At 30.5% G+C, this 26058-nt stretch overlaps 2 protein-coding genes across 12 annotated transcripts in view; one reads left to right on the top strand and one right to left on the bottom strand.

The window, feature by feature from the left end:
* Window positions 1–19409, bottom strand: part of LOC123011632 (bromodomain adjacent to zinc finger domain protein 2B-like) — a 70080-nt gene extending 50671 nt beyond the window's left edge. For all 9 annotated transcript variants that reach the window (XM_044409167.1, XM_044409171.1, XM_044409170.1 and 6 more), the window contains exon 1: window positions 19136–19409. The gene's annotated coding sequence lies outside the window, so the exon portion shown is untranslated. The remainder of the gene's footprint in view (window positions 1–19135) is intronic.
* LOC123011635 (WD repeat, SAM and U-box domain-containing protein 1-like) overlaps window positions 19127–26058 on the top strand; it is a 46582-nt gene continuing 39650 nt past the window's right edge. For 2 of the 3 annotated variants that reach the window (XM_044409183.1, XM_044409179.1), the window contains exon 1: window positions 19128–19635. The gene's annotated coding sequence lies outside the window, so the exon portion shown is untranslated. Of the gene's footprint in view, window positions 19636–26058 lie in introns of all 3 variants that reach the window. The other variant, XM_044409182.1, reaches the window with a different exon arrangement.

Here is a 26058-nt window from a genome sequence, read left to right as displayed (position 1 = left end):
GCGGTGAGAAAAATTAAGCGGGGCTTGTAATTACCATCAAGAATAACCGACAATTAAAATTTATTTATGACGTGCAAAAAATTAACGGAAATACTCGTTATAGCTGCAAGAAATTGGAATTTATTCAAGATTTGTGGAATATTTGAAATTACATGTTACTGTTGCACATCTGGAGCTTGGTTGGGTTTTTTAACCTGCTTGGGAAATAACAGAGATGTAATATTTAAATCAGATGATATTATAATTAATAGTAAGTGGGACTCGATGACTAGAATTTGGAGATTGGTAGAGAAAACCGGATAAAAGCCAAATACCAGTCTTGTAAGTCTTTAAAAACATATCTTATCACTCTTAATAATAAACTAAGAGATGCCACAATTTACAATTCACTGCAGAAAGTTATTTTTATAATTCCTTAACTAAAATTGCGGCATATAAGATGATTTGTAAAGTCATTCCTCCTATACATATTTAGATAAGAAAATCTTTTTAAAAACAAAAATTTTTTTTTTGTTATGCTAAATTTAATAATAATGTTCCTCCTTAATGACCATTTTAACATTCAAACGAGTAAAAACAAAGAAACAGATTACGTATTCATTTGTGATTTATTTTTTTAACATTCTTTACAAGTTTTATTGAAAAAATACAATACTTCAACATTTCTGTTTATTAGGACTCACGATAACAATCAGATTCTCAAACCTCAGTCTAAAAAATGTTAACTGTGATAACATCAAGATTTTTAAATTCAGTTTTAAAAAATATTACAACTAAATGTTTTTATAACTGTTAAAAAATCAGTCGTTATGGTTCGCTAATGCTTCGGGTATAATAATATACAAGTTGATTCTTTTAGGGCCTACATTAGAAACTTTTTAACTTCTAATGTAGATAGGAATTCGAAATTTTGTACACGACCCAAATCGACAAGTCTGAGTTCAATTAAATTATTTTCAAAATGGCTGAATTTCCGGAACTACGAGAAATTGGCGCCAACTTTGAAATTTTAAATGGTAACTACTTATTTTTATTGCATTGTTGAATTCTCCTCTTCAAAGTGAGTAAAATGTCCCTAGTTGTTAGTACTTATCTGTCATAGTTTTTGACACATGTCAAATTTTCGGTCAAAATTTTCATTTTCACGGCTCTTAAACGTTTTGCGATAAATAAATATTTTTTTTGCATTCGATAACCAAAGGTTCGAAAAGTTTTCTAGAATTTTTAAAATTGTCAACTGTCAAATTGCAAGACTAGTATGATTTTTTGAAAATGACAGCTATAACTCAGTTTTTTCAAATGAAATGACTCTATTTTCTCAACGGCAATTGACAATTGATGTAGTTTTGTTTTTTATTTTTATAGTTAATCACGTAATCGATGTAGGTACTCGTACTTTCGATTGCCGTTGAGAAAATAGAGTCATTTTATTAAAAAAAAAACTGAGTTATAGCTGTTAACTATCATTTTAAAAAAAATCATATTAGCTTTGAAATTTGACAGTTAACAATTTTGAAAATTTTAGAAAACTCTTCGAACCTCTGGTTATCGAATGCAAAAAAAATATTTACTTATCGCAAAGGGTTCAAGAGCTGTGATGTTTTAAATGAAGTACTGCAAATGAAAAATTTGACATATGTCAAAAACTATGACAGATAAGTACTATCAACTAGGTGCATTTTACTCACTTTGGAGAGAATTCAAAAATAAGTGGTTACTATTTAAAATTAGAAGTTGGCGCTAATTTCTCGTAGTTCAGGAAATTCAGCCATTTTGAAAATAATTTAGTTGAACTCAGACTGGTTGATTTGGGTTGTGTACAAAATTTCAAATTCCAATCTGCATTAGAAGTCAAAAAGTTTCTAATGTAAGCCCTAAAAAAATCACCTTGTGTCTAAGAGCTGATTTACAGAAAGCGAATTAAATTTTTAATTCAAGATTACTTTGCATTGCCAAACGTTAAATTGATCGCAAAACTAAAATTTAAGTGATATAAATGCGGTCCCTAATTTCATTAATCTACACCTAAATAACTATGGATTCATAATTTATTTAAAAAAGGATACTTAATTGCAATCTTTAACACCAGTTCGAATTAGTTTAGTAGCGAATTTATGCTTCCATGTTTAAGATTTATTTAAGACGTAAAATTTTACTTTCGAAAACGTTTTTTGAATTTCTTTGTCAGATTCGGATTTATTGGCTTAATTTCTTCAAAAAATATTTCTTGTGGTATTTTTGAAAAGAACCAGTTTTTTGTTAATCGTGTACCGACCTTAATTTTGAAAAGCAACCCACGCATCAGGAATTTTTTTCTTATTTTGGCCTAGAGAACCACCTCCCGAAATCTTTCAACGTTTTTTCCCGACACCTTGTATAATAATAAGATTGTTTTTCATGCTTTTACTTATTGCCACTACTTGTTATTTTTCAAGTGAAAAACGAACTAGAATGATAAATCAACCGCGAAAAGAACAGGGTTTCTTCAAAAATTTATTAAAATCAGCATTTTCCATATTTGTTCTTATTATCTCAGAATAAGAAAAAAGTTTCAAATTTCAGAGATAAAATGTAAGTAATGACAATTTAATGCGAAAAGTAAAAATTGGCGAACTCTTAACTTATGGAATTAAATTTTGAACACTAAAGCTTAAATGTTAAATGTTAGATATAAATGTTACCATTAAATTAAAAAAGCGCCATAATTCTGAGTCAAATTTATTTTACTTTCTGTCAATCGGCCCTAACCAGTACTTTTATTAAAGCAGAATTGGAATAAAAATTATGCCTTATGAATATGAAACGATCTATTAATCAAATTGTTCAGCAACTCCTCCACAAAACAACCCCTAATGCATTAAAAACATCTAAGAAACCAACCCCCCTCCTTGTAATAAACCGCGGCGTTTCATTAAAAATGTACGAGTTTGACTCTCAGCATAGTCATCGATTCTGAATTAATAAATAAATAATAACGATAAAAGCGCACCCTTTCGAAAGACTACAGTGATAATAATTAAATGTTAATTAGCGCACATAGGTCGTTGATTAGTTCCAGCCGCGCTAGTCTTCAATTATCTAAATTAGGGTCAAAATACAACAATCGATTTTTTCACAATTACCGCGGCAAGCAAACGACCCTTACCCCCATAAAAGTTGGGCTATTAATTTTTTCGTGGAAAAATGAACGATTAATCAATACATCATTTCTGTCATGTTTGGTCTCTAGTTTGTTTTTAAAAGGCAATCCCATCGAATCTGCAATCATTTATCAACAAGCCCGCCATGCAAATTATACGCTTTGGCAACACGGCATGGCAATATTTAGCTAAAATTACACTTTCAAAATAAACGATCAATACATGAGGACCGACACTATTTCACCGTTTCCCAAATTGATTTAATTATTGTCACTAAAAGTCGACACTTGCAATTACCACAAAAATGAAAAATTTGCCCGCAAATCCCCGGCATTTCGCTTCAAAACGCTGGGTCAATATTTACCGAGCAAACCGTATTATTTCTATTGAAACCGCCAACAAAGAAAAAAAAATAATTCAAATGTAGTAATGAAGGGAAACGTTGGACGTTATTCAAGAACGTTACTCACAAAGCAATGATTCATTGGAATGTAAATTTGTAGTGTGGTATCTTGACAAACACGGTGATGATGTGATTTTTGCCTCCATTACGAAATAAAAATTATTCAGATTGGCATAATTAACACGTATCTGTATTGGTTGCGTCTGTTTTGTTGGGGCTCCACACCATACATTATTTATTTTTCCTGGCTACTATTATAAATCAATTCAAACGAATCTGTTTTGGCAAATTTAATTTTATGGCAAGGCTTGACGTGATATTATCACCGCTTTTGAGAGTAAGCAATAAAAAATAAAACTGGAATTCATTCAAGAATTAGATGTAAATAACTCCACATTGAGAAGAAGTAACCATAAGAGAACTCCAACTACCCATTGTGTGTAAAGCTCGGGCAAGTTCTTGCAACAACAGCCCAAAATTATACACACTGAGAGACAGCTTTTAGTAGCTTCGTTCATTATAAACGTGACTTTAACAGAAGACGTATATATGTTTAATTCACTGTCAATAACAATGACAAAGCCAAAATATAAACGATAAAATCATCTTTTAAATGATATAGCTTCACACTTTTACCACTTAAACAAAGTTGAGCAAATCCATTTATTCCAATTCAGTCTTCATTAAACACACAAAACTGAAATAAGAGTTTACGTTACGTTGCAATTCGTTTAAATCCGTTGAAAACGGATCATTCTGAATGGTTAGGGTGCGCCAGAACTCGCGCCCCAGAGAAAAATGCCATATAAGGTAAGATACCAGGAACATGGAAAAATGTTAAAAAAAATGTATCTATAAAAATTTTGAAGTTATGAGGGTTTAACTTTGACTCTATTTATTTATGTTGGAAAAATAATTTTCAAAGTTTTTTGCTATAGACAATTAAAAGAGGAAACAAGGAAGCTGTATCCTAAATTGCAACTCTGTTCAATGTTATTTGTGGCTTTTATTGCCAAAATTTTTGTCCCTTTACTAAACAACTGTAAAAAAACATATACAAGATCATCAGTATCATTAAATAGATATAAAAAAAATGTCAAATGTCAAAAAAATTTTACAGATAGAATTTTTTAAACATTTTTTTCATTTTTACTTTACTTACTTTATTTTACCTTACTTGAAAATTTTCTCTCTCACTAAGCTAATTAAATTAGATTATTCTATGAAACGTCTCAAAATATCCTAAAATGAGATTTTGTTGGTGTTTATTCATAAAAATCGTTCCTACATAAAAATTATTTTGACATTTCTCATTTGTCATTGTGACATTTTATATTAATTACAGACATACGTTTTAAATTTCTACGCTTGTTTGATAGACAGACTTTTTGATCTCACTGTAGTAATGATCAGGTAAAATCTGAACTATGCCCGTTGTGTAGACCAATTAATTAATAGCCCACAAAATCCAATTTGTAAAAATAACATTGTTTAAAAATTTAAAAACCTAGAAATTCTTAAATTAACCTTATAAAAAAATAATTAAAAATGTTTCTTCGCATAAAATCTGTATCCTATAGAACGTTGTGACAAATAAATTGCACACCCGTAAATACTGTTTCACCAAATTTTAGTCACACATGCAGGGTGTCCCAGCGAATTGAAAACGTCCATTAGTGACCATTGAATGGTAAAATTTAAAAAAATATATAGGACATTGATAGATACTAATCTGGACCATCGCCTAAATTATTTTCAACTATACAGCGTGTCTCAAAAATAAATTACAATACAAACTAGTGTTTTTTTAAATAAAACACCGTATGTTTCTTGGCGTTTTTGGATGTAGATTTTTATGATAATGTTTTTAAGCTGTTAAAAGTTCAATAACTTAAAAATTTTTAGTGGAACACCCTATTTATTGTTTTTGCATTTAAAAAATTATTAAATTGTCTTTCACAAGAGATGGAAGAAATATCACTTAATAATAATCACATTTGTGTTTAACAGAATCCATTATTCTTTATTTTTACAATAAAATAAATCGAATTTCAATATTTATAACGACTTTTACAATCTCTGGATAAATCAACGGATAAATGATTTTTTTTTGATAGACAATTTATCAAAAAAATAGGGTGTCCCATTTAAATTTTTTAAGTTATTTAACTTTTAACAAACTTTTTAATTTATTAATCTTTACAAATACAAAACACTAAAAAATTGCTACAGCTTTAAAATTTGTACTTTCTTCTTTGAAGAAGTAAGAAAAAAATAGTTCTAGCTGTCAGTTTTTGTGTAATAAATTTTTAAAAAGTGTAAGTTTTCGATAAAAAAATTAAGCGAAATCGACAAATAAAAGTTAAGCGTAAAAACATTGTTTTTGTTATAACGTAATTAGAACATATAACAAATACATCGAAATCTTTAATTCTGGAAATTCAGTGTTTACGTTTAAGACTTAAATTAAGAACTTGCTTTTAATAATTAACTTTGTTCAACTGAGTTGGATAACTTTTGGATAATTTTATTTTTTTTTTCTTCATTTCTTCTTAAAGAATTCTTTCTAGTTTTTTCTTTTTGCTTTTGAGCGACTGGCAATGATTTCTTTCTTTATTTTTAGTTATTAAGTAACTTCCGAATTTATTTTTACTTAAATTTTATATTGTCTATAATAATTATTTTTATTTTTATGTTATAATTGTTTTTTTTATCAATTTTCTTTTGAGGTTAAGTTATTATAAATACCTTTATTATTATTATTATTATTAAAAGGCTACATCCAAAAATGCAAAGAAACATACGGTGTTTCATTTAAAAAAAACACAAGTTTGTATCGTAACTTATATTTGAGACATGCTGTATGGTTGAAAATAATTTTAGGTAATGCTCATCCTTGGATCCAAAAACGTATGTCTGTGAAACGTCAAAGAAAATGACGAAAGGGAAAATGGCAGATCAAAAAAATGATTATTTTAATAATTAAATTTATGATTTACCTTCAAAAAAGAACGGTCCTATTTTCTATTATTATACGTGGGCGACTAATTTCAGCACATTTTTGCCTTTCGACTTGTCATTTTATTTGACGTTTCAAATTATCTTGATCTCTCGATATAAATTACGTAATTAAAGTTTCAAATTATGTTTATTTTATTATTGTATCTTTTTAATTCTTTGTTACGTCTGCAGTGACTTTTGATTTGTGCCTTTTTAATTAATTCACTTTCCTTTAAACATCGTAGCTTTGTCCACTACCAACTGCTTCATGTAAACCAACACGCGGTCGCGGACGTGTGATCTTATTACTGTTTAGAATTTAAATTTTTAACCTTACTCTAATTTAAAATAAAAAAAAATAATTTGCAAAAAATATTGCAAAAATATTTTTTTACCTAACCTTTAACATCAGTTATCACAAGAAAAGCTACAGAAAGATCCAGCATTAAATGCTCCTTACCTTAAGCGTGTCGAATCAAAAATCTATCATTATCGTCTTTAAAAATAATTGTTCTAAAATAAAGACAATAAAGGTGTGTCTTCTGAAGTTACCATTTATCATACCAAAAAAGGGTGACGTCAGTCTATGTATTAGACTTAGACAACCTTCGTTAATAATCCGACTGAATTTGACGTTGTCTGTAGAAGAAATTTGTTCCTCTTGTCACAAAACATTAGTCATTGTATTTATAAACAAGATGGTTTATTTATGCTACTGTAGCAGAGAGCCTCTGGCTCTAAATCAAAAACAAAAATTAGGGTTCTGTAGTTTCAACAGTTCGGTGGACAAAAAAAGTGTAAACAGTCACCAATGTCATATTTATGTTGATGGTAAAAAAAGGGTGCGATTTGCATTAAACGTTACATTATTATTTTGAATCTCACTCTAATACAGAAATTTCTAAACAAATAAAAATTTGATAGATAATGTGTCCTCGAAAGTGAGTTATGTTACTTTTAATTTAATAATTTAGTTTAAAAAGTATAATTTTTACATTATCTTCTTTGAAGAAGTCAAAGTTTTGTAGTCGAATGAGCTATTTGAAGAAATCATAGGCCTGGGAAAAGTGATCAAAAGTGACTGTTTGCGTTGGTAATTCTGAATTTTAAAGGGTACCACTCGAGTACACTTCATCAATTCGATACTTCAAATAATAAATACCCATGTTTATTTAAATTTGGCGTCATAGTTGGCGGTGATATGAGTGTATTGTGAACTGACCACAATTTTTAATAGGCCTGATGAGGTGTCAAATGTCAGATTACAACTTTCATTACGGTGGTTCGTTCACAATCAAACTTTCATGAATAGAAGAGACGCCAGATTTAAATAAACACCCGTTATAAATTTCACCAACAAATTTAATACGTCAAATAATAGTACGTACGGTTGCGGAATTAAAATTTCGGGCAGTATTGTCATTTTCATAATGTAAACTCTAAAACAACCTTTACATTAATAACCTAATTTTTTACTCTTGTCATTTTTATGTCATTTTGACTTATTCACTTTCAAAAATAGTGATTTGTGACATAATATCGGGTAGACAGCAGATCAAAGCGATGATTTAATTACACTTAGTTCAATTAATAAATTTCCCAAGACAGACTAATTGTTTTATTAACAGTTTTAACAATAAAAAAATAAGTTTAATTGTCAAATGCTAATCATGATGACAGTAAAAGGTAGTTTACAGTGAACTTTTTAAAGTGACAGAAAAATACTGCCCGAAATTTTAATTCCGCAACTGTACATATTTTCGACTGCAGTGCTGCAAATTGTTAAAAAAAAATGCTGCCAATTCTGCGGTAAACTAAAACAATCATTCTTGATCACGTTGTACTTTGTGGATAATGGTTTGTCAAAATTTTTATAAAGATGCAAATACACAGTGTCTAGTTTTCAAAAAACCTAGTTTAATTTCTTCGATATTTATCGAGATCCATTTCTTGCTAAAACGATGACAATGAAAATCAAGACTTGTTTGTGGCTAAGCTTGATGCGTTACCCTAAGAATACAATACAAAGTTTTTACAAAAACTACCCCAAATTTGTGCAATTTCCGCCCACGAAGACCCTAGCGCAATACACATACGAGTATTTTGACAAGAAGGTTCCTCTTAAAGTTCAGCTGTTAAAATAAATAATTTTACCTTCGTAGCTTCTCTGGTGTAACAGTAGGTATTTTTTTAACTTTGTCAAATAAGCAATCACGAACAATCGTTGAAGCTTGTCTTTCAGTTTTAATTTACAAAATATGGTAATAGTTATTTATGTATTAAGGGCATAATAAGGAGATTATAGCATGAGGGCTTTTAAATTCCCGAGGGCCATAATCGACAATTATACCCGTGATACATACACCGTTTTATTCTATTTTATAATTTCTAAAAGATTCAAACAAATATTTACAATTCCTTAAAGGAAATCAACTAAAATTTGAGTCCACGCAAATTTTAGTGTTGTGTAGGAAGTTATCTATTTTGATGTTGTTAAGGTTACTGCGTTTGTTTAAAAAACAATTCATTTTTCGAAATGAACGTTTCTGAAGCAGAGCAGAATTTTTTTAAGAAGAAAGAAACTGCTCAGGGAAAATTGATTCCCCATAAATCAAAGGATTTTTAGGTGAAAAAATATGACAAGTTTTGAAAGCATTGTTTGAATAATTAAACCAAGCGTTGCTTGCCAGATTTTTGACAAACCTGTGCCATAAAAACCAACTTATGCCCTCATTTGGGGGCGTATAAAGATGATTATTGACTAAAATAGAATCTATAAAATATATTCACAAATTACATTACTCTACATAAAAAATGTTTTTGTCCTAAAATTAATTTTGTGATTTTTCCATTCACTATGCTTTAAAATAAAGAAAAAATACCCATATTCCATAAAAAGTTTGCTTTTGTGGTAGTTATGTAAATAATATGTAAACTCTATTTCTTATATATAAAGAAGTATTCTTAATGAGACCACAGGGTGGATACACAAAATATCCCTGTTATCTCTGTTGGTGGGATAATAGAGCGGATGCTCAACACTATACTCAACGATCATGGCCACTAAGAACTGAATTTTGTATTGAAAAACTAAACGTTAAACCTATTGCTGAACCTGAAAATGTATTAATGCTGCCTTTACACATCAAGTTCGTAAAAAAAGTAGATGAAAGATCTGAAGCTTTTACAAAACTTTTTTCCAAAGTTGCCAGAAGCAAAGGTTAAAGCTGGATGGAATTTTTGTTGGTCCACAAATAAAAAAACTTTTTGCTAGTGAAGAATTTCCAAAATTACTTACCAGTGCTCAACAAAAAAGTTGGAGCTGTTTTAAAGGAGTAGTTTTTGGATCTTTAGGGAATAACAAAGCGAGAGTTAGTTGATAACATGTTAAAACTATGGGCTGCAGAATGTCTCTAAAAGTACAGTTCATTTAGATAAATTTGAAAACAACATGGGGGCGTATTCAGAAGAACAAGACATCATAGACTTCGAACACCGTTATCAGGACCACCAATACAACGAACATATGATGGGGAACTACATTTGGAGTTTACTGAGACAAAGTAAAGAAAAAGATATAAGGTTCGCTTTTAAACTTTTTTCTACTCTTTTGTATTTTTTTGTAATTCGATATAATATTAAAAGCTGATAAAATTTTATTCATAAATATATTTGTTTCGATTTTTTTACAAATAAAAATTCAAACTCTGAATTTTCTAATATATTGATCAACCGTTCTCCTGGATACAAAAGCAAACTTTTTCAGACCATATACAGGTGCGCCAGAACTCGCGCCTCAGAGAAAAATGACATATAAGGTAAAATACCAGGAACATGAAAAAAGTGTTAAAAAAATTTTATCTATAAAAATTTTGAAGTTATGAGAGTTTAAAGTTTGCACTTTGACTCTATTTATTTCTGTTGGAAAAATAATTTTCAAAGTTTTTTTGCTATAGGCTATTAAAAGAGGAAACAAGGAAGCTGTATCCTAAATTGTAACTCTGTTCAATGTTATTTGTGACTTTTATTGGCAAAATTTTTGTCCCTTTACTAAATAATTGTAAAAAAACATATACAAGATCATCAGTATCATTAAATAGATATAAAAAAATGTCAAATGTCAAAATTTTTTGACAGAGAATTTTTTAAACATTTTTTTCATGTTCCTGGAACCTACCTTACCTTACTTGAAAATTTTCTCTGGGGCGCGAGTTCTGGCGCACCCTATATATTTTTTGTCTAACATCGATAAATCTATCAAAATTTCATACTCTATTATCAAAGTTAAAATTCGAGTTGACTTGTGTTATTAGCGCTGCAATATGATTGTCTGTTATTATTATAGTAAATGTAGGTATGATCACGTAAATGTGTAATCGAAATCGACTTTAAGAAGCAACATTCGAGTCGTTCCTGAATTTACAAAAAATAGCCATAAACTTTGGTTTTAAAGTGTTTGAATTATTTTGCAAATAAATCACAATAGATCTTTTGAATTTTCTTTAATCAAGCAAAGACTCGAGTCGACCTAATCAGATATTTATTTGATCATACAGTACAGATTTTAATTTCATTTTGACTAAATTATCCCACCATGGAAGTACAACTAAAAGAAATCCATTGTTGGTAAATTTCTTGGAAAGCAACCCCAATCCGACCACTTTCCCCTTCAATATGTAACTAATTAAATTAATTAGTAGCTCTTTTAGCCAATTTAAGACAAGCAATTCCGTTCGGTTTGAGGAATTCTAATTCAAATTTAATTCGATTCAAAGGCATATCCACGTTTTACGTCTAAAAGTAGAAGCCTGCCTAAACCATAAATTAAATCAAGAACGGAACAGCTCATGGAATTAATGAATTTCACTGCTCTACAAGACACAACCGACATCGATACTGGAACCCGCCTTTGCCAAACCCGTAATCGCTCATAAAAATATTTATTCCGGTTATTTTTACAAATCCGGAAGAATCTCATACGCTTTGCGATCGGCCTACCTTGTCTAAATACAGGGTGCGCCAGAACTCGCGCACCAGAGAAAAATGCCATATGAGGTAAGATACCAGGAACATGGAAAAAATGTTAAAAAAAAATATCTATAAAAATTTTGAAGTTATGAGGGTTTAAAGTTTGCACTTTGACTCTATTTATTTTTGTTGGAAAAATAATTTTCCAAGTTTTTTTCCTTTGGGTATTAAAAGAGGAAACAAGGAAGCTGTATTCTAAATTGTAACTCTGTTCAATGTTATTTGTGGCTTTTATTGGCAAAATTTTTGTACTTTTACTAAATAATTGTAAAAAAACATATACAAGATCATCAGTATCCTTAAATAGATATAAAAAAACGTCAAATGTCAAAAATTAAATGTCAAAATTTTTTGACACAAAATTTTGTTAACATTTTTTCCATGTTCTTGGTATCTTATCTTACTTGAAATTTTTCTCTGGGGCGCGAGTTCTGGCACACCTTGTATATAAAAGAGTTCCGTGACTGACTGACTGACAACGCACAACCTAAACCACACAAGCTAGAAACATGAAATTTGGCAGATACGTTTCTTAGAGAGTGTAGAGGTTCACTAAGAAGGAATTTTTCGAAAATCGTTGTCTAAAAGGGTAAAATAGGGTTTTAAGTTAATCGTGTGCCTTCGACAATTCTCGGTAGTTTCTCGCTGTGCATCTTGCGCATGCATGAGATAGGGAAGGAGTTGTCAATTTCTGCGCTGTATTTGATGTTTAATTATTTGTGCGAGCGACGTGGTGTTGTACACTTCGCTTTTTACATAATAAAAAAAATGTTTATCTGATTTTTATTCTACATTGTTTACTTATTCCATTTCTCTTATTGTTATTATTATCTATATAGGTATATACAGGCTGTATTATGAAAGACGCCCCAAGTCATAACTCCGTTATTTTTAAAGTTATGACAATACTTCTTAGAAAAAAGTTGAACATTTTTTGTCATCTATCGTTTGGGATAGATGCTAAATTAATGCTGTTTTCTGTTTCACCGGAAAAGACATCAACTTTATTTTTTTAATGGAACACCCTGTATATTTTACCACTTTTGGATACTTTGTTTAATTGTCTTTTAACAAATTTTAGTACCATGTGCCTAAAACCAACCGTTCGTGAGATATAAGTCAATTAAAAATTTATTAAAGTAGGCAGTGGAAAACAATAATATTAAGTAATGTTGACAAATATTATTACTTTGCATTTTATCTTATTATTTTTATACTTTTTGGTGTTTTGGTGATAATGTGTTAACAGACATGATTCAAGAATATTTTGGAAGCAATAAAAATAGTTGGAGACCACAACGCCTTTACACTGGGCGGTTTCCAATAAGAGAAGTTCCAATTCGTCGACCTGAAGAAAATTTGAGGATGTTTGGGGTTTTTAGAAAACCCAAATTAGAACAGTTGCGTGCGATAAGCCAACGTTACTTGCAATTTCTTGAATTCATGTTCTTTCTTTAATACCTATCTAATTCTGTATCTCTTTGAAATTGGAGATGTTTTAATTTGGGTTTTCTAAAATCCCAAATAATCCTCAAATTTTCTTAAAGTCGCTTAAATTTTCGACGATTTGGAACGTCTCTCATCAGAAATCACCCAGTGTAAAAGCGTAGTGCTCTCCCACAATTTTTATTGTATTCAAAATATGTCTGTTAACACATTATCATTAAAAAGTATAATAACAGTAAGAGAAAATGCAAAGGAATAATATTTGTCAACATTACTTGACATTATTGTTTTCCACTGCCTACTTTGATAAATACATTATTTGGTGAATATCTCACGAACGGTTAGTTTTAGGCATATGGTACTAAAACTTGTAAAAAGACAATTAAACAAAGAAACCAAAAGTGGTAAAATATACAGGGTGTTCCATTAAAAAAATAAAGTTGATGTGATTTGCGGTGAAACAGAAAACAGCATTAATTTAGCATCTATCCTAAACGATAGATGACAAAAAATGTTCAACTTTGTTCTAAGAAGTATTATCATAACTTTGAAAATAATGGAGTTATGGCTTGGGGCGTTTTTCATAATACAGCCTGTATGAGAGTCCCGTGAAAATTAACAAAGGATTTTTCAAAAATCAATCACTCAGAGGATGAAGTAGGGTGCAAACTTTTAAACGAAGACAGAAACAAAAACTTTGGAAAATTTGTTCCTTAGCGGTGGTGAAGGTGCACTAAGACAAGAATTTAAAAAAGTAATAAGTATAAGGGAAGTAAATCGGGGTGTATACGTTTAAACCAAAATAGAAGCATGAAATTTAGAAGATATGTTTTTTAGAGGGTGTACAGGTCCGGTAAGAAAGGATTTTTTGAAAATAAATTTTTACGGGGGTGAAATGGGGTGTAAATATTTAAACGAAGATAGAAACTTGAAATTTGGAAGCAATGTTCCTTAGAATGTGTAAATGTTCGCTAAGGAAGGATTTTTTTGAAAATCAATTTTTAAGAAAGGCGAAACGGGGTGTAAACATTTAAACGAAGATAAAAACAAAAAATTTAGGAAACATATTCTTTGGAGTGTGTAGAGGAACACTAAGGAAGGTTTTAAACGAAGATAAAATTTGGAAAATATAATTCTTAGAGAGTGAAGTGCACTAATCAGGCACTTTTCAAAAACCAACCTATAACGGGATGAAATAAAGTGTAGACATTTAAACGAAATTATAAACATAAAATCTAAAATTTTGACTTTTGAGGGTGTAATCAAAAATTCAACGAGGTGAAACGGGGTGTAAGTGTTTGTAACGTGCTTTCATCATTTTCTTAAAAATCTCTGCTCCCGCATTGTTTTTAGTTGAATCAAGAAAAAAATAGATAAACAGACTAACTTTACATTCCACCTTTGAAATTAACAAAAGTTAATATCGAAAATCTACGTGAACGAAGTCACGGGTGCAAGCTAATCTATCTGTATACCAGGTGAATAAAAAGTATGGAACCAAACGTTTTTTATTTAAATTATTTATTTTTTGAAAAAACTAATTGATGAATGATAAAGTACTATAAAAATGTGATGATTTAACAAGAATAAAATTTTTCGAAATTTCCAAAAAAAAAATCGCGTAACTCAAAAACAAAACAAAATTTCGTTCTGAAAATACGATCACATTTTTTATATTACTCTAATTTATATTAATTATATTTTTCTGGAGGCAAATGATCGAAAATAAAACCGCTTAGTTCTATACTTTATATTCACTCTGTATATAAAGAGGCTTGTCCTAACTGACCTGACCTTTCAACCCACAGCCTAAACCGCTGGAGACAGAAATTTCAAATTTTCACAGAAGATACGTTTTATAACGTAGGCATCCAATAAGAAAGGATTTTTGGAAAATCAACCCCTAAGGGGGCTAAATGGGGTGGTGAATTCGAAGTTTTAAAGCTATAGCCATGAAAATTGGTATTTAGGCTTTCGGTTAAAAATAAAAAAATACGTATTTTACCATTTTTGGAAATTTCACCCCCAAGGGGGTTGAACAAGGGTAAAAGATCGTAAAATATTTGTATTTTTTTTAAAAGTTAAATTCATGAAAATTGGTATTTGGGCTCTCAGTTAAAAACAAAAAAACACGTGTTTTAGGATTTCGGAAAATTTCATCCCCAAAGGGGTCAAACAAGAGATGAAAATTTGTGTAAATATTTATAAATCCATCATTTTTGAAGTTATATTTATGAAAATTGGGATTTGGGCTTTCGGTTAAAAATGAAGAAACACGTGTTTTAGGATTTTTGAAAATTCCACCCTCTAGGGGGTTAAACAGGGATGACAATTTGTATTAAAATATGTCATTTATAAAGTTAAATCCTTGAAAATTTGTATTTAGGCTTTCGATTAAAAATCAAGTAATAAGTGTTTCAGGATTTTTGGAAATTTCACCCTCAAGGAGGTTGAACAAGGGTAAAACTTCGTAAAATATCCGTTTTTTTAAAGTTAAATCTATGAAAATTGGTATTTGGGTGTTCAGTTAAAAACAATATAGCACGTGTTTCAAGATTTTGGATAATTCTATCGCTAAGGGGGTCAAATAAAGGATGAAACTTTGTATAAATATGTATAGTTAAACATGGAATAAAAATTTGTATCAAAATTTGTCATTGTTAAGTAATATCCATGAAATAAGACTTAAAATTTTACGGTTTTTAAATAAGTTATAAAAGACGGAATTTTTATTTTTACTACGAAGTTCATAATAAATTATGTGTTGCTATATTTTGTTAGTGGGTTTCTTAGCCCTTCTGCGTTTTGAAATAGTTATGGATGTCAAACTACCACGCGAGCGAAGCCGCGGGCAAGAGCTAGTCTCTCATAAAAATATTTACTCCGGTTATTTTTACAAAACCGGAAGAATCTCATACGCTTTGCAATCGGCCTACCTTGTTACGAATATGGCAGCTTTCTTCGAGACCAAGCAGCTGCTGTTGCTTGACATTTCGACGGATGGAAAGAATGGAACGCTGCGCTGGTTGGGTCTCGAAGAATGACCCATGCGAGGAATTATCGACGGATGCCGCTCGTAAAAAGTATAAATATGTATGCGAGTGTGAGAGAGAGAGAGAGAGAGCAACGCGGCTTCCATCTCACGAACCTCTGCTATTAACCAAAGAATGATCAAGTGACGAATCTGTTTTACAATCGGTGTGCGAAAAACTAGCCTTGATTACAAACCAGTTTTTTATTCTAATTATCAAATCACGATTCGGTGAAACACCCACACGGCTTTGGACAATAAGAACAAGACAGGAAGTCCCTATTTTTATTTTGGTTGCTTGACCTTGGATTTTGATTACACACTATCACATTTTAATTAATTTGACATGACCCAAGTGCGTATTTTATCAATTTCAACGCAGCGAGATTAAATCTCCCATTCTTAGCAGTATTTGGGCATAAACGATGGCACTCCCGGCCTGTCTTTACAAACAGAATGGCTGCCGGTGGGGGAATCGACGAGCTCTATTCATTTGTATCGATTTCTTTATTTGCTGAACACGTTTAAATTTATAATGCCTCTTGTTGCGCTTCTCTCTTTGTATTTTTAATTGATAAAAACAATTCGAATTATTTCAATTAATTCATTCAATTTTAAGATTTTTCTTCTCCATTTTAACGCCCAAAGCCCATTTATGGTAATTAAGGACACATATAATCGACCAAATGGCAGTGTTATTGTCATGTATTTACAAGGCTTACTGGCGACTGTTACTGTTACGATTATGTAACTACATAATCGATTTACTCTTACCCCAATTATGTACAGGGTGCTGCATTTTGGATGTCCGAAACTAAGAGGTTTAGAGAAAAACGAGTGATATACATTCTGGGGCTCATTTTTTGAAAAAATAATATTGGTCAAAACCGCATCCCGCTATAAATTGACATTTTAGCGAAATCTAAAAAAAATCATATCTTCGTTATTATAGAAGACACAGATTTGAAATAAAGACAGGCACTTTTTTACGTAGAATTTAATAATGTAGTTGACAATTTTTTCTAGTTGTTTGTTTAGTCGTAATAAAATAAACTTGTATTTTTTTAAATGGGAATCATAGATGGCTATGTGATTTTTAAAAAGCTTGTTTTTTTTCTTATCTAAAAAATATATATTTGTAACAAATTATAATTTTTAGCAAAAAATTATCTTTGATTTTTGTTCGCAATTGACCATGAAAAAATGTTGCATCTTCAACTAAAAAGATTTAAACTATATTATTCAACCAGTGTCACTAATGAAAGAGTTTTCTATGTACTAAGTAATTAAAAAAATGCAAAATAAATCGTAAATCAACTTATTGGCGACTAATAACATTTCTTTATTTTTAAACAAGCTAACATTACCATTGTAACTTCTAGTGATACATAGAGTGTTGCAAAAAAAGCCGCTTTAATTCTTCAATAAAATATATTTTATATGACACAAAAATGACGATGTGGCTATTCAAATACCCAAATTCCGTCTATTTGGAACGTTATTTTACCTCCATTAGATCATCAAAAAATGTTTTTTCTAATTATGTTGACTGTTGACTCATTTGTTTTTCCTATTTTTAGATTTTTTAAAAATAAGTAATAATTGTGTTCTGAAGTGCTCGCATATTTGTTCAATACTTCTAACGTATCGCATTTTTTAAATTTTTATAATTTTATCTATTTTTTCATCTATTTTACAGTTCACAAAACTCTTATTGATTATTATTTACACATTTGCAGTGAAACAGTTTTTCCATGGCCAACTATTATCAAACAAAATATGTATTTCATTTTTTAAGTATAACACCGCACGGAAAGGTTTTACACAAAATAGACAGAAAAACAATAAAAATTACAAAAAACATAAAAAATATGTGGCATATTTTTCACACCTTTCTAGTATTCATAAGATACCAATGTTCAAATTTTTAACATTCTTGAGGACGAACAAGATTTTAAAAAAGGTCAATTTTGCATTTCCTTGTTCAAGTGGCTTATTTCCTTAAAAATTTGTAACACTATGGATATTTAATTGGAATCAAATTTTAATAATTCCAATTTTACCAAAAAAATTGGTATAGTAAGGATGAAACAGAAATTCTAAATTAGGTAATCAGTAAGAGATTTCCTGTAAGTTAAAGGTGAACATCCGTTTGGTCTTCTCGAAGAAATAAAGATCAGGTCAATCTAATTCGTTCACGTGATCACCCAAATGCCACTACCTACGAATAGGTAATTTTCCGATTATCACCTCAATTTTAATCTCGGATTAAAATTATCAATTGAAGGTCTCATGATTTCAATATCAATAAAGATTTTAAATCTGGATCAACTTCATACATATTCACAATTCTGTTGCTACTGCTGTTTTAAAGCAAAAGAAATAAAAATCGAGAGAAGAAACCTTGAAACTTATCGACGTGATAATAATTGGGCTATAATTCACGACACCTCAATTTTTCAAAAATTGGTTCATTGACCCATCTTGACCCAAATTCTAATGACCAATTTTGATTTACTTGGGTTAAAAAAAGCACCAGTCTTGAAAAAATAATAATAATAATAAGAGACAAAGCCGGGTTAAATTCTGGCTATTTATAGTAAAGAGTGTGAATTTTATTGGCTCTAAAGAAAATATGGGAGTAAAAAGGGATTTATGATTCGAAATCCCGGAATTTCGTTTATTTTATAATGAGAAAATGCAACAAAGAATTGACGATAATTACGCTATTCTTGCATTAAAGTAATTGGTGAAAGCAGGGTTATTTTATCGAATAAATAATAAAATAAAGTTAAGGTAACTATGGACGGGGCAATTTCGCTCGTCATATCTAATTACCTGTGGCAACTGTTCAATTGTTTTTCTAGAAGAAGTAGGAAGAAGACACAATGAAAGAACGTTGTTTTAGTACCGCTATTTGTACGTGTATGCAGCTGTTACATAAAATAGCATATTTAGGCCAGACTCGAGTTAAAAATCGTAATAAAGTGATAATTCGGCTTGTTGGGGCGCTTATCACAAAGATAAACAAACATTGTCCGAAAAGTGCGCTCTCAGTGGGCTGCGTTTTCGGTCGTAAGAACTCACCTTAGTGGTAATTAGAGTGTGTTTTTATCCGAAAGTGTTCACAGTCACAAAAATGTATCACTCATGTGTAAAAACGAAGCTCGCGATTTGGGCGCTTCTTGCGTGTTGTGCACCACGTGCTGGAGTCGGCGTTGGCACGGGGGCACTCGTCGGCACTTTTTGGGGTGTTTTGGTCGCGTTATCGCGTTGAATTTCGCGAATCGGGGGATGTTTTGCGGACGAGAGCGCTTGCCGTCACAAGATGGCCGGACCTAGGCTTGGTGTCAGTCCGATTGCTTGCCAACCCCCCTCCCGCTGTGCACGGAACCCCCCGTAAACGTCCAAAGGCTTTCATTCTCGCTTCTCTGCCTCTCTCCGTCGCACACGGCCCGTGCAGTTACATCGCGGCCGGATGCACACTGGAAAAATTACGACGCTGATTACTCATTTCGACGCGTCGTGACGACGGGACCAACGCACGCTGGAGACACGGACGAAGACGACGGCGTCGAGGCGCCGCGGTGAGTCTTGTGTGTTAGCAAGCGGGACGATCGGCATTTATTATTTTTTTTTTGACGTTTATGACATTTTAATTTTCTTGATGCATTTTTGAGTTGAGGAAGCGCGGCGTAAATCAAGTAAACAAAATGTTTATTATGATACGTTTTTACGAGAATTGCTTGTTTATCAGTTGACGGCCAAAATCACTAATGTAATATGCCAATTACTAACTTTTTAAAGGTTGGGAAACACATCAGTAAATCTCATGAGAAATAATAATATTACTTCTCTTGGGCGGTAATATGCAGGATAGCCAACCTTAAAATTACAAAAATACCGGGAATTTTTTCTTTCAAATTGTCAAGTTACGCATAATATTTTGCTAAATTAGTATTCAATTGCTTTTGTAGCAGTTTCTCTTGCTTCTGGGGGTATGCACTGCCCCATTTCGACGATTTTAATTCAGATTCACACATTATTTCAATATTTTCTTTGACATTTTTGAAATGTCAAAAATCAAACGCCATTTGGATGGCCTACCACGTTTGGACCTTAACTTTGTTAGAATTTTATTTTGCTCAAATTTTTGACTGAAAATAATGTGATTGTGAATAAAATAGCATACAAACCTCGATGGTAATGGCCATATAAACAATAATGCCATATTTACCACATCGCTTGTAGTGTACTATTACTTGAAAAAAACATTATTGCCGATATTGTTTCGTCACATTTACGTATTGTTACAATTTTTCTTTTGAATTACTTGAATAATTACAAATTCTATTAAATATCCTGATTGATTTTATTAAAAACCGAAGTCCAGTCTGCGGTCGTGAACACAGTTTATCATGATTGAGAGAGTGAGTCTCTAAATTTCGAAAATCTGGTACTTTTAAGTTTTTAAAGTTGTGTAAATACAACAGTAAGTTTTGAATTATAACTTGTTACAGAAAGCAAAATTGTTATTACAGAGTAATGCATTTTGCACCCTGCGGTCTTCCTTTAAATATTAGAAATATTTCATTTGACAATTGATATTTTGTTTTCACATGGCGTCTGGTAATTTTTATATTACACTGGCGGACACGGAATTTTGGACGATTGACATAAAAATGTAAAACGGGCCTTAGGCAACCAACCTCACTTTTGGTTTTTGTAATTTTTATCCTGAGAGCAAGAGAAAAAATGACAACAAATCAAAATAATTTATTGATCTTATATAAAAACACGTATTGCTGGCATTATTGTTTCGGAAAATCGACGCCAAAAATAAATTTCAACTAAAAGTTTCAAATTTTAGTTTCAAACGTCAATCTAATGACAATAAAGCATGGCTTACATTGACATTTCTTAAAGTGACATAAATTTGATGTCCAAAATTCCGTGTCCACCAGTGTATTAAAATTAAGAAATTCCAACTTGTCAATAAAATAGAGTTAAAGACCATTTCAAAGTCGACTTATCACTTATTTACAAAAATGTTTAGCGTTTAAATATAAAAATTACTTTTGGTTTCTATAAATCTTATTCAGTAAATATAAACTACATATTTAAAATGAATTACAAGAATTTTCGTCTAGGTATACAGGGTGCGCTAGAACTCGCGCTCTAGAGAAAAATGCCATATGGCATAAAAAAATGTTAAAAAAATTGTATCTATAAAAATTTCGAAGTTATGAGTTTAACGGTGAGTCTTGTTTGTTAGCAAGCGGGACGATCGGCATTTTTTTTTTTGACGTTTATGACATTTTGATTTCTTGACGCATTTTTGAGTTGAGGAAGCGCGGCGTAAATCATTTCGAATTGAGGCAGGAAAGTAAACAAAATGTTTATTATGATACGTTTTTACGAGAATTGCTTGTTTATCAGTTGACGGGCAAATTTATTTTACTTGAAAAAAAAATTATTGTCGATGGTGTTTCTTCACATTTACGTATTGTTACAATTTTTCTTTTGAAAAAGTCTTTCTAAGTTGGCGTACTAGTTGAGGACATATACTGGCGGACACGGAATTTTGGATACAAGGGAGGGGGCCAGGGCCCCCCCAAACTTGCCACCATAAGCTTCAATTTTTTATATTTAAATTTTAATATGACCTAAAGTTTTTTTAAATAAAAACATGAGAATTCTTTTTAAATCACACTTATTAATACAAATCATACATATACCCAGAGATCAAAAAAATTTGTAATCGAGTCATTTTTGGATCCGAAAACGTACAGTTGCGGAATTAAAATTTCGGGCAGTACTGTCATTTTTATAATGTAAACTAAAACAACCTTTATATTATTAATAACCTCATTTTTACTCTTGTCATATTTATGTCATTTTGAGTTATTTACTTTCAAAAATAGTGATTTGTGGCATAATAACGGGTAGTCAGCAGATCAAAACGATGATTTAATTACACTTAGTTTCATTAATAAATTTCCTAAGACCGACAAATTGTTTAATTAACAAATTTAACAACAAATAAAAATAAGTTTAATTGTCAAATGTCAGTCATGATGACAGTAAAAGGTAGTTTACAGTGAACTTTTTAAAGTGACAGAAAAATAGGTATTGCTGCCGCAACTGTACGTATGTCTGTTTTTGAACTAACTGCACGTGAAACATCAAATAAAATGACAAGTCGAAAACGGCAAAATGGGCTGTAATTAGTCGCCGACGTATAATAATAAGACCGTACTTTTTTGAAGGTATGATCATGGGATTTTACCTTTCCACTTGTCATTTTATTTGACGTTTCACAAACATACGCACAGGACATACGTTTTCGGATACAAGGACAAATTATCTTGACCTCTCGATACTTACTTAGTTTTTACTAATTTATAAACAAATCATCAATTGTAATTTTCTTTGGGCCACATCTTAGGTATCTAATTAAATTAAGTTTATATCTCCTCGAATAATGTACTTTACCAACTTGCTAGAACACCTTATACACAATTTTCAACTTGTTTAAAAATTCTACACTTTTTGGTTTTTGGGTAATGTCATGATTGACGTTTGAAACTAAAATTTGAAAGTTTTAGTTAAAATTTATATTTGGCGTCGATTTTCCGAAAATAATGCAAATAATGCCAGCAATACGTGTTTTTATATAATTTTAATAAATTAATTTGATTTGTTATCATTTTTTCTATAACTATCAGGATAAAAATTACAAAAATTTACAAAATGTCGCTTGGAAGTTTGTATGTCAGCTAGATGTTAAAAAGTTATTTTATAAAAATTAAAATATTGATCTAAACAAATTGAATTACTGTATGAAACGCCTAAAACTACCCTAAAATAAGATGTAGTTGGAGTTTATTCATACAAATCGTTCACCACGATTTGTTGTTACAGTTTACGAAAAATTATTTTGACATTTCTTATTTACGATTGTGACATTTTATTTTATTCCGCAGACACGTTTTAAATTTCTAGGCTTGCTTGATAAATAAACTTTTTTTGGTCGCACTGTATTAAAAACCAAAGTCTAGTTTACAGTCGTGAAAACAATTTATCACGATTGACATACTGAATCACTAAATTTCGAAGATCTGGTACTTTTAAGTTTTTAAAGTTGTGTAAATACAAGAGTAAATTTTGAATTATAACTTGATACAGGAAGCAAAATTGTTATTACAGAGTAATGCTTTCAAACCCATTTTGCACCCTGCGGTCTTCCTTTAAACGATAATTAAAAAATCGATAATTATAAATATTTTATTTGTCAACTGATATTTTGTTTTCACATAGTGTCTCTTAACGTTGGTAATTTTTATATTATTAAAATTAAGAAATACCAACTTGTCAATAAAATAGAGTTAAAGACCATTTCAAAGTTGACTTATCTCACTTATTTACTATAATGTTTAGCATTAAATACAGGGTGCGCCAGAACTCGCGCCCCAGAGAAAAATGTAAGGAAAGATACCATGAACATCGAAAAATTATTAAAAAAAATATATTTATAAAAATTTAGAAGTTATGACAGGTTATATTTTTCACTTTGACTCTATTTCTGTTGGAAAAATAATTTTTCAAGTTTTTTTTGCTACAAGCTAATAGAAGAGGAAACTAGGAAACTGTATTCTAAATTGTAACTCTGTTTAATGTTGTTTTTACTAAATAATTATAAAAAAAACATATACAGTACATCAGTGTCATTAAATAGACATGAAAAAATGTCAAATGTCAAAAAATAAATGTCAAAATTTTTTGCCAAAGAATTTTTTAAACATTTTTTTCATGTTCCTGGTATCTTGTCTTACTTGAAATTTTTCTCTGGGGCACGAGTTCTGGCGACCCTGTATAATGCAAAATGTAGATAATTAGTTTATTGAAAAACAAGTGTTACAAACACGTGTTTTTTATACTATTTTGTCTATTGAGTGCTTTTTTAATTGTTTAAATTACATTTATTCATTATATTTTCATCTGATAAATATGTAGTATGTTTTGTATTCATAGTTATTTATTATACTAGACGATAAAGAAATTCTTTATCTTCGAGAGAAAAGGTTAAGTTTACGAGTGACGAAGCACTAGTGGCCTTTTTTCACTAGTTGATAAACAATCTTTATCGTCGTGTATTTTGTACTCAGCTACCAAAATTTCTTGTGTCAAAGGGAAATATAAACAGTAGATAAAAAAAGTAATTTCAATTAAAAACACAGGCCACTGTAATCTAAAAAAATCCAGGCACTTATTATAATTTGTCACTTAAAATTACCTACTTGTTTAAGAGAGTTGCATACTAACAGATTTACTTCTACTTCTAATAAGTATTAAAAATGTCTTTTTCTAAGTAAATAGTCGTTCAGCAATTTTATTTTTGAAATTTCTATAGCTTTTATAAACATTGTAACTGTAAAATAAAGTTGTGACTTTTTAATATCTGGTAAATTTAAGTTTTTCAAGTCGGGTTAATACAACATTAAGTTTTGAGGTTGAAGTTAGTACAGATAATTACAAAACTTGCGTTCAGTTCGTTTTACAAACTTCATCTCCGTAAGTAACAGTCATCATTATATCCTCGTTAAATAATGCACTAATTTTCTATTTTGTGTTTACTATGACATTACGTTTTTGTGACACACTATTAAACGATGGAACAAAATGTAACATTAATGTAAAACTGTTTTGGTAAGTTTTTATCTAATATTGTTACTAGCAATTTTAAGCAATTTGCCCGTTGTGTTATAAATACCTAAGGCTTTTCAATTTTTTTGATCTATCAATTCTCATTTAGCTTAAAAAAGGGTTGCTAATATAAATTATTTATTTTGTACTCATGTTAAAGAGTGCTTTTATCAACTAATTTCATTAGATAAAGAAGTCTTTTATCGTCTAGTGAAATAAAGTAATTTTTATTCACAATCACTCTATAAAGAAACTTTATTCCACATTTTAGAAGCGTATAAAGTACCACTTTATTCACTAGTGGAATAAAGTAACTTTATTCTACTTTTAGTAACCAGCGCACCGCGTAACAGCTTACTACGTTTAACCGAAAGCACATTTGGCGTGACGTTTAAATGTCAGTTTAATTTTTAATTAAGTTTGGAATAATTTGGGCTTGTGATTGTGGATAACTCGAACTGACAGTCTCGCGGTTCAACATTCTTGCGTGCATAAAACGCTATCTAACACACTCTTACAATAAATAACTATTTTAATATTAAATAAATTACAAATGAATTTCTAAACAAAATGGCCTCTGATTTTAAAATAAAATTGGTACTATAGATTAATCTATAGATCCAAAATATGAAACATATTCATTTTAGTCAATTTTGAGAGTTTAAAGTAACTTTACTAACATGATTCACTAGTGAAATTTTATGGATTTTATTCACTGTGAATTTTAAAAAGTGTATTTTTCATACGAATGTTTTGATTTGGCTGGCACCACTTTATTCAAAGCAGCCAATGCTTCATGTAGAACCACCAAGGGTACAAAAACTTCGTCACTCGTATACTTAACCTTTTCACACGTAGATAAACAATTCCTTTATCGTCTTGTATAATAAATAACTAGATTTACCTTAAAAAAAGAACGGTCTTAATTTTTATTATTATACGTCGGCGACTAATTTCAGTCCATTTTGCCGTTTTACCTTTCAACTTCATTTTTTTTTACGTTTCACGTGCAGTTACCTAGTTCAAAAAGAGACATACGTTTTCGGAGCCAAAGATGACTCGATTACAAATTATCTTGATCGCTATAAATATAAACAATACAAAAATAGAAATGTACGAAGAAATCTTTCTTGCTTTCACACTGGCAAATAAATATATTATTTTATCGTAATTTAAATTTTGTGCAATATTGGTAAGCTGTAAAACTGTTTGGAATTGAAATAAATATTTAGGTGCGTAAAAATTTAAATTCTCGTACTTGCTTATTTTAAAAAATTGAATATAAACCAACTAATAAACCAAAA

This window comes from Tribolium madens, unplaced genomic scaffold (genome assembly GCF_015345945.1).
Source record: "Tribolium madens isolate multiple individuals breed KSU strain unplaced genomic scaffold, Tmad_KSU_1.1 Scaffold_91;HRSCAF=231;Tcas5.2_LG7, whole genome shotgun sequence".
Lineage (NCBI taxonomy): Eukaryota > Metazoa > Arthropoda > Insecta > Coleoptera > Tenebrionidae > Tribolium > Tribolium madens.
This window is presented reverse-complemented; position numbering and strand designations above follow the sequence as displayed.